The sequence below is a fragment of the Camelus ferus genome, chromosome 8 (assembly GCF_009834535.1).
Source record: "Camelus ferus isolate YT-003-E chromosome 8, BCGSAC_Cfer_1.0, whole genome shotgun sequence".
Classification (NCBI taxonomy): Eukaryota; Metazoa; Chordata; class Mammalia; order Artiodactyla; family Camelidae; genus Camelus; species Camelus ferus.
The window spans coordinates 41,235,295-41,247,718 of record NC_045703.1 but is presented as its reverse complement, the minus strand read 5'-3'; the positions used below and the strand labels follow the sequence as shown (position 1 = coordinate 41,247,718).

The following is a 12,424-nucleotide window of genomic DNA, read 5'->3' as shown; positions in this document are numbered from 1 at the left end:
GTTACTCTAGGTAAGTTATGCTTTAAAAGATCATCTGCTGAGAATGAGAAGGGATTAGCAAGTAGGAGTTTTGTGACATGTGCGGTGTATTTGACGTTGTTACTGTGGGAGAATAAGAGAATAAGCTAGCCAAAACAACAACAACAACAACACACACACACACACAAAAGGGTCATTCAGAGACCAATGCGACTGAAAATCATAGATTTTCACAATAGTTTTCTCAGTGCCTTTGATATAAGCCTAGAGATGGAGCATAGCTGAATCTCAGACAGATTTAGTAGAAATACAGTACGGAGTGAATATCAGGTATTTGCAAGAGAAGGGTTAGAATTCTTCACCTTAGAATTGCACCTGGACAAGAAAGGCATTAAAAACAGGAAGAGAATGATGGGCAGAATAGTCAAGAAATGAGTGATTTATGCAGTCAGTAAACAAATGTAAGGGGAATATCTTACTGAGAGTGCTGAAGGGAGAACGCTGTAGTTAGAGATTTGACTAAAGTGACATTTTAGACATGCAACAATTTTAGTCATTGATATTGCCACAGCTTATGTTTCCTGGGAATCAGTGCCTGAGAAAGAGATTAGAGTGCAGGAAACTTACTAGAGAGAGCTCTGGGAATTAATACCTGAGGGAGAGGGATGGAAGCAGGACTTGGGCAGCCAGAGAAGCTGAACTGTGATGAAATCAAAACAAAAGCCTCAGTTAATTCTACAGGGAGCTTTGGGGTTGGGATGGAGCTTCAAAGTTGAGGCAAGGGGGCTGGGCTATTATGTCTCCATGTTGTGCAGTCATTGATTGTGGGCTTTGGTGACTGGGAGGGTGGTATGATCGTGGATTAAGTGGCTCTCTTTAGCCAAGGAGATGTCCAAGGGAAGGTCATGGTAGAAAGCTTCCAGCCACTGATGCTCTCAGAAGCTAGAGTAATCATTGTTTCAGTCCTGAAGGGGGATCCTAGATAGTTCATGATATCTCCCCCTCTGCTGATATATTCTAGGATTGGCCATGGGCTGGATAGCTAAAGAGAAGGGTAGGAAAGGTCCCTAAATATGGGGCAATCAGGGAACCAAGAGGCCATAGGGTTGGGTGGATTATTCACATGGTTGGAGGTCATCAAAGATGATGTCAAGACGGGAATGTCAGGAGGAAGACTATGAGTAAGTGCCAGGTTCTCCTACATCACATTTGTCTCAGGTCTGAGATGTGGTTAAGTGCCCTCCCTATTTCTCAAGAAATGTTGCTTCACTGATCTTGCCTTCTCCAACTCCAGCTCCAGTTTTATGCTAATCTGCTAGGCTCACATCAGTTCCTCCTCATCACTGATGACCTCTGGGTCACGATCAACCTTAACACACAGAGTCCTCAGGTCATCCCTTAATGACTTAAACTTCCATGTAAGTATCCCATAAAATAATCCTAGCTGCTTGATTCTTTGATTTCTTCGTCTTGGATAACTTCCTTCTCCACCTCATTCTACTTTAGCCAACCATACTGCCATGGCCATATAGATGCAACAGTGACATCAGCATGCAGGTAATACAGATGATGGTCAAAAACAGACCCATCTGAGAATAAAGAGTGTGAGTTTTTAGCGGCACCACATTATTAAATCTCCTGGAATTTTTTTCTTATTCTTTTAAATAGAACTTTTGGTAGTATTCAACAAAAAGTCGTAGAGAGAAGTTTTGCTCCATGAGAGTGACTGGAAGCTAGTCATGCTAAATATTTCAAGGAACTACTGATGATCTCAGAGCCCATGATAACCAGGGACTTAAGAGAGCTGAACAAGGAACTGATAGATTGGAATAAAATGGAAGGACCCGTGGACTAGAGATCTCTTTGAGGTCAAAGGCTGCATAGAAGTCTTGGGGGCATGAGAGGGACAGTAATGACAAGACAGTATGGTCAGAGAGTGGACAACTGAAGCTTAATGTTTCTGAGATGGAGCAAATCCTGGTTATGAGAAGAACTAGGAGGCAGCCTGAGAATCACTGGAGTGGAAATGGGGGTGACAGCCCTCCTCTTAGGTAGGGCCATCTCTTCTGGTGTTTGGATACAAAAATATGAGCTCTGATTGCTGTCAGGACTTCCCTGAGACATGAATGTGTGCATTTCAGTGGTGAGAGCTCTCTACCCAAAGAAGATGAGTAGCTAATTTGAAAGCTAATCCATCTTAATAGTTTAAGAAATAAATTCTTTATGAGAGCTGTTAAATTTGTTGTTCTTTCTTTCTAAAAGTCCTGAACATTTTATATAACTTTAATTAAGCATTTAATTATATATATATATATTCCTAGCTAGTTTTAAACTGTTTCTTGTTATTTAATTCTTATACACTCAAATGGCAGGAAGTTTTATTTTTATTCCCAAAGACAACTTTTTTTTTTCTTTAATATCTTCTGTAATAAGCCCAAAAAAGAATACGGAGTAGGTACACAAGAAATATGGCACTTTTTTGGTGATTCCTATTCTATGATTTCTGAACTTACTGTGTTTTTATAATTATTAATCTTCTTTCATCTCTAATCCTAGAGTAGAGATGGGGACGACTGTCCTAATTGGGTCTCCTAGGTCAGCTTTACTTTGTCATGAGGTTCAGAGAAGTGATCAGGTTAACTTGGAGAACTTTGTTCTCACTGCACACTTGCTACTCCATGGACAACACTTTATTCGGAATTTACCTTCTCTAAGAAAGTATTATTGACAACATTCACCTAATGCTGATTGCTCCTTTGCTCTGGTTGTATTTGTTCTTGTGTAATGCTTCCTATAAAATTAAATATTTTTATTGTCTATTTATAAATGTATTTTTTATTTGTTTTCTTCTTTGGACTGTAAGTTGTAGGGGTGTAGCTTGATTCTTCTTCTTAAGCTTGGGAATCAATACCAAATGATTTATGCTGGAACTTGGAGCAACATGAGAGATAATGTAATTCATATTATCCACCCTTTTATTTTATAAATATGGAAACTGACACAGAGAATAAATAAATGATTCAAAGACTTGTTTATGATCACACAACCTGTTATTGTGTAATCTCATTTGTACAGTGCATATTCTAGGAAATCCCCAAAATCATTCTGTACAGTAAATGCTGTCAGCGCTAGCCCTTAGCAAAAGATGGGGGTGGGGTTAGGGTACATTGCAGCAAGTGGCTGCATTGAAGCAAGAGGGAGATCAGTTTAGAGAAGCTGAATCAGAAGGGACCCAGCAGGAATATAGGAAATGAACCCTGGATTGTAGTACAGTGGGCCAGGCTCTCCAGTCTGAGAGCTAGCCTTGGCAGAGGAATGGCTCAGCCAGTATGTTATCTGACTGGGTGTCAAAGATCAAGGTTGGATCCCATAAAGAAGTTGTGATACATATATATACATATATATATGTGTGTGTGTGTGTGTGTGTGTATACACATACCTAAGTAATACTACTCAGCCATAAAAAAGAATAAAATAATGCCATTTGCAGCAATGTGGATGGACCTGGAGATCGTCATTCTAAGTGAAGTGAGCCAGAAAGGGAAAGAAAAATATCATGGAAATACGTAGAATCTGAGAAAAATGAGACAAATGAACTTATTTACAAAACAGAAACAGATTCACAGACATAGAAAACCAACTACGGTTACCAAAGGGAAAAGAGGCGGGAAGGGATAAATTGGGAGTTTGGGGTTTGCAGATACTAATTAATATATATAAAATAGATAAATGACAAGTTTCTTCTGTATAGCACAGGGAATTGTATTCAATATCCTATAGTAACCCATAATGAAAAAGAATATGAAAATGAATATATGTATGTATATGTATGACTGAAACTTTATGCTGTGCACCAGAAATCAACATTGTAAATTGACTATACTTCAATTGGAAAAAAAAAAAAAAAACTCTATGCAAAGGGATAAAGCCTTGGGGGAAAAAAAAAAGATTGGGTCCCAAGGCAACCAGCAGGAGTATGACCTTGGTAGTGCAGAACAGAGACGCCAAGGGCATCTGGAGTCAATACAAGAGGAAACCAGGTTGTTGGGTGGATCGTCTACCTGGATGTTGAAGTCTGCAGGAGTAAGGATGGAGTTGGGCTGGAGAGAGATGCTGAAGTCAGCACCAAAAGAGGGAGACAGACTAGGAGATACAAGATGATAACCAGGAAGAATGGTTCCATGGTAAAGCTGACATACACTGCAGATGATCTGGGATTTTTAATAAGAATGGTTAAGTGCTATTGGTGAGAAAGGATACACCCAACCAGCATGCCTTAAGAAATATAAGGTATGGGAATGCAAAGTCTTCACACACGAAGGGAAAGAGAGCCCTCAGAGATTTTCATAGAGGAGTGGTTTTTAAAATGTGGCTCTTGGGTAAGTGAAGGAGGGTATGGTAGAAGTCAAAAAAATGGTTGAAAATAGGAAATAGGGGAAGGGGAACACAAATGAAAGAATGCTTTAAGACCCCTACTTTGAGAAGCAGAGCCCCTGAGCTTACATTTCAGTTCCTCTTCCTGGTGCAGAGACTATTGTCAAAGATGCTTTAGCTATTTTTCTCTCAATCCAAAAAAGAAGTTTGTAAACAATAAAACCTCAAAAGAACATGGAGAAAGACCAACACATTATATTTCCACAAAGTAGGCCAACTAGCAATCGCCAAGTCAGTAACTTGTGAAGTCCTACAAAGCCCAGACAAATGCCTCAACTAGAGGGGGCAGCGGTTAATCCAGGGTCAGACACACAGCACCCAATGCGCTGTTACATTCGCCCCTTTCAACACAGTGAGGCAGGTTTGCGGTGATCTCGCAGCATGTGAACGAAACCCCTTTTCTCCCTGAGCTACCAGCACTGTTAGCTGCTGCAGCAGGGCAGGCCGCTGGCTCCTGGCCCCACGAAGAAGCCATCGCTGTCAGCTCTCTGGAAGCCAAGGAGAAAAAGTCCAGAATTTTTAAAGGGTAAGGATTTCAGTCCTTACTTCATGTATCCATCCCCGGGCAGCACCAGAGGGTGTTGTTCTTCAAACCCATCCTTATCAGGTCGCATTTTTTGGTGGGGAGAGGAGGTAATTATGTCTGTTTGTTTGTTTGTTTATTTAATGGAGGCACTGGGGATTGAACTCAGGACCTTGTGCATGCTAAGCACGCATTCTACCACTGAGCTATACCTTCCCTCAACTCTCTCTCCCTCTATATATATATTTTAACAAACACACACACATATTCCCTGGTGTGCTTGGTAGGCCTGGCCCAGTCCAGTGAAGGATGGCTCTGGTATGTAGAGTGAGTGCTGTGCCCTGAGATGAGAGTTCTGGAACGGGAGACCTTTATCACATAGACAACCTGCAGCTATGCTTGGCTTCCCCTTGGTGCCTGGCACCTGGCCCAGACTCTCCTAACCTCTCTGCACCACCTGTTCCTCTTCAGACCAATTTCCAATCTTCCAGGAAGAGAATCAAGTCCAGTTAAAACCTACTCTCCCAGGAAACATCAAAGGTGGAGGGGTTTCAGGAGGACACTATAGCAGAAAAGCCAGCTCTCACTGGCAAAAATGAGGCAGTTCAATAGGCTATGCACTCCAGATAGTTGTTCTCCACGGTGACAGAATGACAACAAAAAGTCAAAAAGCATCCCTGCTGTGCCGATCCGGAGCTGCTGCCTACTCATGCCTGAAGTTTCTCACATACCTGAGAACGCCATGCAGGAATGAGGGTGTTAGATTAAAACACAAATCAGAATATTAATATTAAGAAAACAAGATAAAATGCTCAAGATATGCCATTTGCACACAACTAGTGCAGTTGGCATCCTGAGACAGCAGGACCCAAGGAGGTGCAGTTTATTCAAGGGAGCAAATAAATGCAAGCATACTGGCCCAGTGTGCCATGTGGGTGGGAGAGGGCACGGGACAGTAGGTCTGCAGATGCTCCCTCAGCCACCCCTTTGGCTTATCATCACAACCCGTTTCTTGGGACAGTTCCTGCCACCGTATCCCAAGAGTGGTTTATGAAGAGACAAGATGTGGAAAAATCTGGCCTTACTCCTAGGATATTCCCTCCTACAGAATGTAGTGGCTGGGGGGTTGGACCCATCAACCTGGTCGCATGCTTACTCTTTTCACTCTGGCAAAGCAAACATTATTGTTACATAGCCTTCTTTAAAAGGAAAACAACTTCTCTACTCAGGCCACTTTCAAAAGCAGGAGATTCGGAGAGTAGAGACTCTGATAAAACAGGCAGCCTCTAGAGGGGCTTCCCCCGAAGCCCTCCTGTGCGTTTGGACAGAGCGGGGTTGGAGTTCTTTGCCTGAGTACTACCCTAACCCGAGTGGGAGGAGGGGGCGATGGTGTGGACCTGACCTGTCCTGAGAGATGGGACAGTGCCAGCTGCCCCTACCCACCCTGTCCCCACTTTCTCCACTCAGCAGATGGATGGATGCCTGCTCCTCAACACCCTCCCGATGGCAAAAGGATCACCCCCACACTGAGGCTCAAATCTCCGCCTCTGGAAACAGGAAAGGGCAGTGGATCTCTTCTTCCCCCAGGAAGTAGGCTGGTCTCCCCTGTGAGCTGGGGGCTTTCAGTGGACAGGAGACCAGCACATGGCTGATGCTCTGGCAGATGTGGCACATCTGGGCCAGGGGTGGCAGTGTGCACTCCCAAGCCTGATAGTCTCAACCTCCACAGTTGGAACATCTGTCTCCCTTTGACTTTCCTCTGCATGTTCCTCCTGTTTGGCCACCTCTCACTCACAACACCGAACACGCATCAGGGCCACTGACACTGAGAGATTCCAGTTCTTAAGGAAACTCCTTAAAAGTGAACTCCACTGCCTCACCCTCCTTCAGGTTCCAGAAGCCCTCCAGGTGCAGTTTATTCTGGGGCACAAAGTACAGTGCAACCTTGGTGCTGGTGGTGACAAACAGGAAGGCACAACCCAGGCGTCTGGTGGGACCACTTACAGGGCTGGCCCCAGGCTGCAGCAGCAGCTCTCTGCTGCCAGTGCCGCGTCCTCCATGCCTCCTCGGGCGCCTTGGCGCTGCCACCTACGAACTGTTGGCCAGACACTAAGTCCATGGGAGTTGGTTGAGCCCCTGATAGGGTGGTTGCTGGCCCCTGAGAAGTCTGGGGGCAAATGAGGGGCAGGAGGAGAGGCTCCTACAGCTTCTCCAGCACTCCAGGTGATGCTTATCACATCAAGGTTTGAAAATTGTGATGTAGGTAGCGCAAGAGGGTGAGGAGCATGTTTAGAGAAGTAAATTTATAAGCATGGAAGAGAGCTTGCTGATGGCAGACCTGCCACTTCCAAAGCGCACACTGGGCAGGTTTAAGAGAGTGGAGGGAGAGTGGGATTTGAGAAAGGACTGGGTTATGGGCAAGATGTCAGGTGTCAACTAAAATAAATGCGCAGCCTAGAAGTTGAGAGTTATGTTTTATTTGGCGGGAGGACTCGATCCAGGATGACAGCCTCTCAGACCGCTCTGAGGGACTACTCCGAAGAGGTAGGGGAGGAGCTAGGATATACAGGAGCTTTACAACAAAGACCAAGTTGTTGGAACAATAAAAGATTACTTGTTATCTAAAGAAAACCAGGCATCTCAATTTAAAGAATTTAGTGTTTTTCTATGCATGGGAGGAAGCAAACATTTGGGGTCATTGAATTCATTCCTTTGACAAGCACCTGGCTACCTAGGGCCAGTATCCTGTCCTTTCTTATTCTGAGGCCCCTCAGGGTGCACCATTGTGAGTGGCTGTAGAGGCCAGGCTGAGGCTTGTTTTCACTGGGGGGTGGCAGCAGCCGCTGATGACTTGATGGTTTCAGCATTCTTTGTTTACTGATACTGTTAGCAGTATTTTTCGTTCACACAGGCGTCTAGCATCTGGACTCTGATGGGCTCTGGGAGGGTGAACTTGGGTCTGGGGTGTTTAGGAAGAATCTCAGTAACAAGTATTAGAGGTGATGTGTCTGAAATAATTGAAATGAGAATAAAATTGCACTTAGCTGTGAAAAACACTCTATTGAAGATCCAGTCATAATTGTAGATCTACTAGCTCCCACCAGGTCTAACTGCGGTCGCACCAAAATTGAAGTTATTGCTCTTACTATTCAAAGAACACACACTTCAGCTTCCTCGAGTCTCGTGTTTCAAGTGTGTCTAACATGAAAACGAATGTATTTTTCTCAATACCTATGTGAATGAAAATACTGCAATGTGAATGAAAACACTGCAACCATATCAGTAAACAAAGAATGCTGAAACTAAGTCATCAGCGGCTGCTGCCACACCCCAGTGAGGACAGGCCTGCAGCCCAGCCTCTGCAGCCACTCACAAGGGTGCACTCTGAGCAGACTCAGAATAAGTAAGGACAGGATACTGGCCCTAGATAGCCAGGTGCTTGTCAAAGGAATGAGTTCAGTGAGCCCAAATGTTTGCTTCCTCCCATACATAGAAAAACACTAAATTCTTTAACTTGAGATGCCTGGTTTTCTTTAGATAACAAGTAATCTTTTATTGTTCCAACAACTTGGTCTTTGTTGTAAAGCTCCTATATATCCTAGCTCCTCCCCTACCTTTGGGGAGCAGTCCCTCAGAGCCATCTGAGAGGCTGTCATCCTGGCTCGGGTCCTCCCACTAAATAAAACATAACTCTTAACTTTTAGGCTATGCATTTATTTCAGTCAACACCTGGAATAGGGAACTTTTTTTTTTCCATTTTTAATTTTGAGCCCCCTTTGGTCTAAATCCTCTAGAACTAGTTAGCCAACACATAACACATGCTTGAGTCAAGCCCTCTGGCACCATCTAACCAGAACCAGGATAGAGGTTTCTGATTCTTCAACTATTCTGAAAGTAAGACAAGACAATACAAAAAGATAGAAACCTTTGCATAATTGCAAGTTATTTTGGTCTCCGCTCCCTCATCTCCTGGCCACCCTGTAGTAGCGTTAGAGCAGGCAGATAGCTAGATGGGACAAGAACCTGGAACAGCAGTTGTATCTATCGGCAACAGTAGGCTTGGAGGAAAGATACAAGATGGGATAGAAGGAGAAAAAAAAAGAGAGCAAAATGAATTTTACATTTTCTTCATTTGACTGCTTTGTTCTTTCTACTGCTTACTGATACCAGATTATGAACAGTTTGAAAGTTTTTCTATAAGTGCCTATCATCATCAAAGCTATTCTGTTTTCCCTCACTAAGACCATTCACTCTTACTTGCTTAGTGACATTGAAGGAGAATTAATAAAATGGCCACATGTAGGCTAACAGATCGCTTATTCTTATGCTTGCCCTTGCAACAGTCAACTGACGTTGACTGACCGGTTGCCACTCACAGCTCCAGGCCCATTGTGAAAACTATAAGCTATTGATCTTACTGCTTCTACTTTATTCCATTAATCAAAAGCTATAATCATGCTTGGTCTCTGAGTCTCCAGGGAGAAGGTCAGAGAACTGTAACCTTACAAAGTAGGCTAAATACCAGGAAGACCACACCTTGAGTGCTTAGGAGATAAAGAGATTGAAAAAGTGACAACCACTAGCCTCTATAGAATTGGTCACCTGGAGGCATCATGATGCCATTCTAAGTATTCTGATGAGAAAATGATTCTGTTGATTGTTATCGATGCTTTGTTGTTTGAGCTCTGGCTATATAACCACCCCACCCCATCCCCAAGTTGGGTTCACAGTTTTGCAGGCACTAGCCGGCTGTGAGTCCCCTTTGCCCGGCAAAGCAATAAAGCTGCTTCTTTTCTTCTAAGCTCCAAGACCCGGTCTCTGAGTTATTTGGCTCATCAGGGACGGGGGCTGATCTTTCGACAACAAAATTGCAGTAACATGCAAAAATCATTGAAATTTAGACTATTTGTTTTTAGCCATGAGTGGTTCTGACCAGCACGCGCATCGGTAGCACTGCATATTTACCACACATTATTAATTCTTTTGTTCACCAAGGCAGGTATCTCAGTCTTAGTATTCCTTTGTATCCCATTAGATTTACGGTATATATTGAATCCTCAATACTTATGAGTTAATGTATACAGCTGTGAAAGAGGAATAGTTTCAAATTCATTGATAATCCCACTGGGAAAAAAGGAGGGCTGGGCAATTGCACATGGATGAACATTTATAAGTGGAGTTTCTGGTGGGGAATATGAGACTAGTCTAGCAAAAATTATTTCTGAAAATTGGGCAATGAGAAATTTACAAAAGAATAGTGCTGTATTTCAAAGCTTGTCTTTATAAGATTTGTATTCTTAAGCATTTTCCCAAGTTAGAGAAAAAGATATATGTTATAAATCCTTTTTGGAATCAAACACGGTGTTTCACCGCAATCTTTGCTGCCGTTTTCTTACACAGATACTCTCCAGAGAACTTTGGTTATCAATTTCTTCTTATTGATGGAGACACAGCGATTGTTGCCTCCCTTGCCGACCACACCTTAGACATAGACGGCGTCTGTCAGTAACACTGTTTGTCTTCTGTGTGCTCCGTCCTAGGCAGTACCCACATAGGATTTTCTTTGCTTTGTTTCTGGATATAAATGTTTCTCTTTCTGAGTTGTTACATTAAACATTGGGACTATTTTGAAATATTAAGAAACAAATGGAAACCCCTTTGGCAGAGATTTTTTTAAAGACATGTTTATTACCGTTATGGGAGTGATAAGAAGCTATTCTGTCTTCACTGAGGACAAAGTAATTGTCCATATGTTTAAACTGCGGAAAGTGTACCTAGAATGGACACGAGGACGCGTTTCTCTGTAGGGAGAGTCGTTAGGCTCTTGAATGGGTGACACAGGAGGTAAGTCACCCCAGAATAGATTTTTATTAATAAATCTTGAGTGTCTTACTTGATAAGATATGAATGATTATAGACAAATGTGCATGTCTCATATTTTAAAAATAAAACCAAAATTTCTCACCAAAATGTCCTTCCTCAAAGGCCTCAAATCTTCCCAGAACTAGTGATAATCAAAGGCAGTGGACTAGATTTCACTGAAGACCCATGAGTGCTGCTCTGGAAAGATCTTCAAGGAATTTTGTTAAGTGAAAAAAAGCAAGGTGCCCTCAGGGCATGTATAACTGGCTACCTTCAGAAAAGGAAAGTCGAGCATTAGAGGACAGGGGTGTGGGAGAGACTTTTTGATTCTGAACCAGGTGCATGTATTGCCTATTCTGAAATGAAAAGAATCAAATGTAAAAAGCCCTTCGTTACTAAACAACAATAACAAAACACCCTGAATCCATCTAATGTTGATCAATAGGGAAGTTGTTAGAAATGCTCCATCTACTGGAATAAACTCTTTATCTATTAAAAAGAGTGCAGTAGCTAGGCACAGATGAATTAGTAAGTGAACAAAAGCAAAGTGAGGTATGTGCAAAGTCTCATTTCTGTACATTTTTAAGAATCACTCAAAGAACATTATGTACATATGCTATCCCCTATGCCAGTGTTCTTTTCTAGAAGGACACACATGAAAGGATGAATAGGGATTAACTGTGGGGAGAGAATATAGGGTCTGCATATGAGGAGGATGATTTTATTGTCATCTTATAAATTTTTGAGTATTTCTAATATATGTGTATATTATTTTTATTTAATGAACACTTATAAGTTGATTTATGTTTTGCTTCTGTGAAAAATGTTCGGTGACCTGTTCCATATTTTCTAAACTGATAAGAATCCAAGTGGGTGTGTTATATAATATCATAGAAAATGCCTGTAAAATTTTCACAAGGAAATAGTAGCTAATCCTTTCTGGACACTTTCATTTTCTTTTCTTTTTTTCAGACACACAGTCTTTAGAAGTGATTTATTAAAAATGATTGGATTTCCCAAATTATTAGCAACAAAATGATGCAGTGGAAATAGCAGGAGACTGAAAGTCTCACTGTGACTTTCACTTGGGCATCTTCAGCCTAAGATGCAGCAATCTTCCATGCTAAAAAGACGAGATGACTGGTTCATCTTTAAGATTCCGTTGCACCTTTGAATTTCAGGATTCTAACTTGTTGCTAGAAAGCAGAGGATTCGATGCTGATTTAAGTAGTTCAATGAACTCTGTAAAATTTTTAATATCCTAGATGATATTACAAATCAGCAGTTAAGAATGCTGGCTCTTTCCCCAGGGTGTGTGGGGCAGTGCCTAGGTGGAGAGGTAGGTGATCATGGCTGGTAGGATAATGGCTTTCCAAAGACGACCATGCTTCACTCCCTGAAGCCCATGAGCACATTTCCTTACACAGCATTTTGTAGTCCCTTTTGCAGATGAGATTACTTGAAGGATTTTGAGATGGGAAGATTATCCTGGAATATCATAATCACAAGCATCTTTGTAAGGGGGAGGAGGCAGGATGGTCAGTGTCAGAGCAGGGAATGTGAAGGTGAAATCACAGGTCATAGAGTCAGAGAGAAATTTGAAGATGCTACACTTCAGACTTTGAA

General features: G+C 42.3%; 1 pseudogene; it reads right to left on the bottom strand.

The window, feature by feature from the left end:
• Positions 1-6,469: 6,469 nt before the first annotated feature.
• On the bottom strand, positions 6,470-7,055 carry LOC116665391 (annotated as a pseudogene).
• Between the last annotated feature and the right edge of the window lie 5,369 nt (positions 7,056-12,424).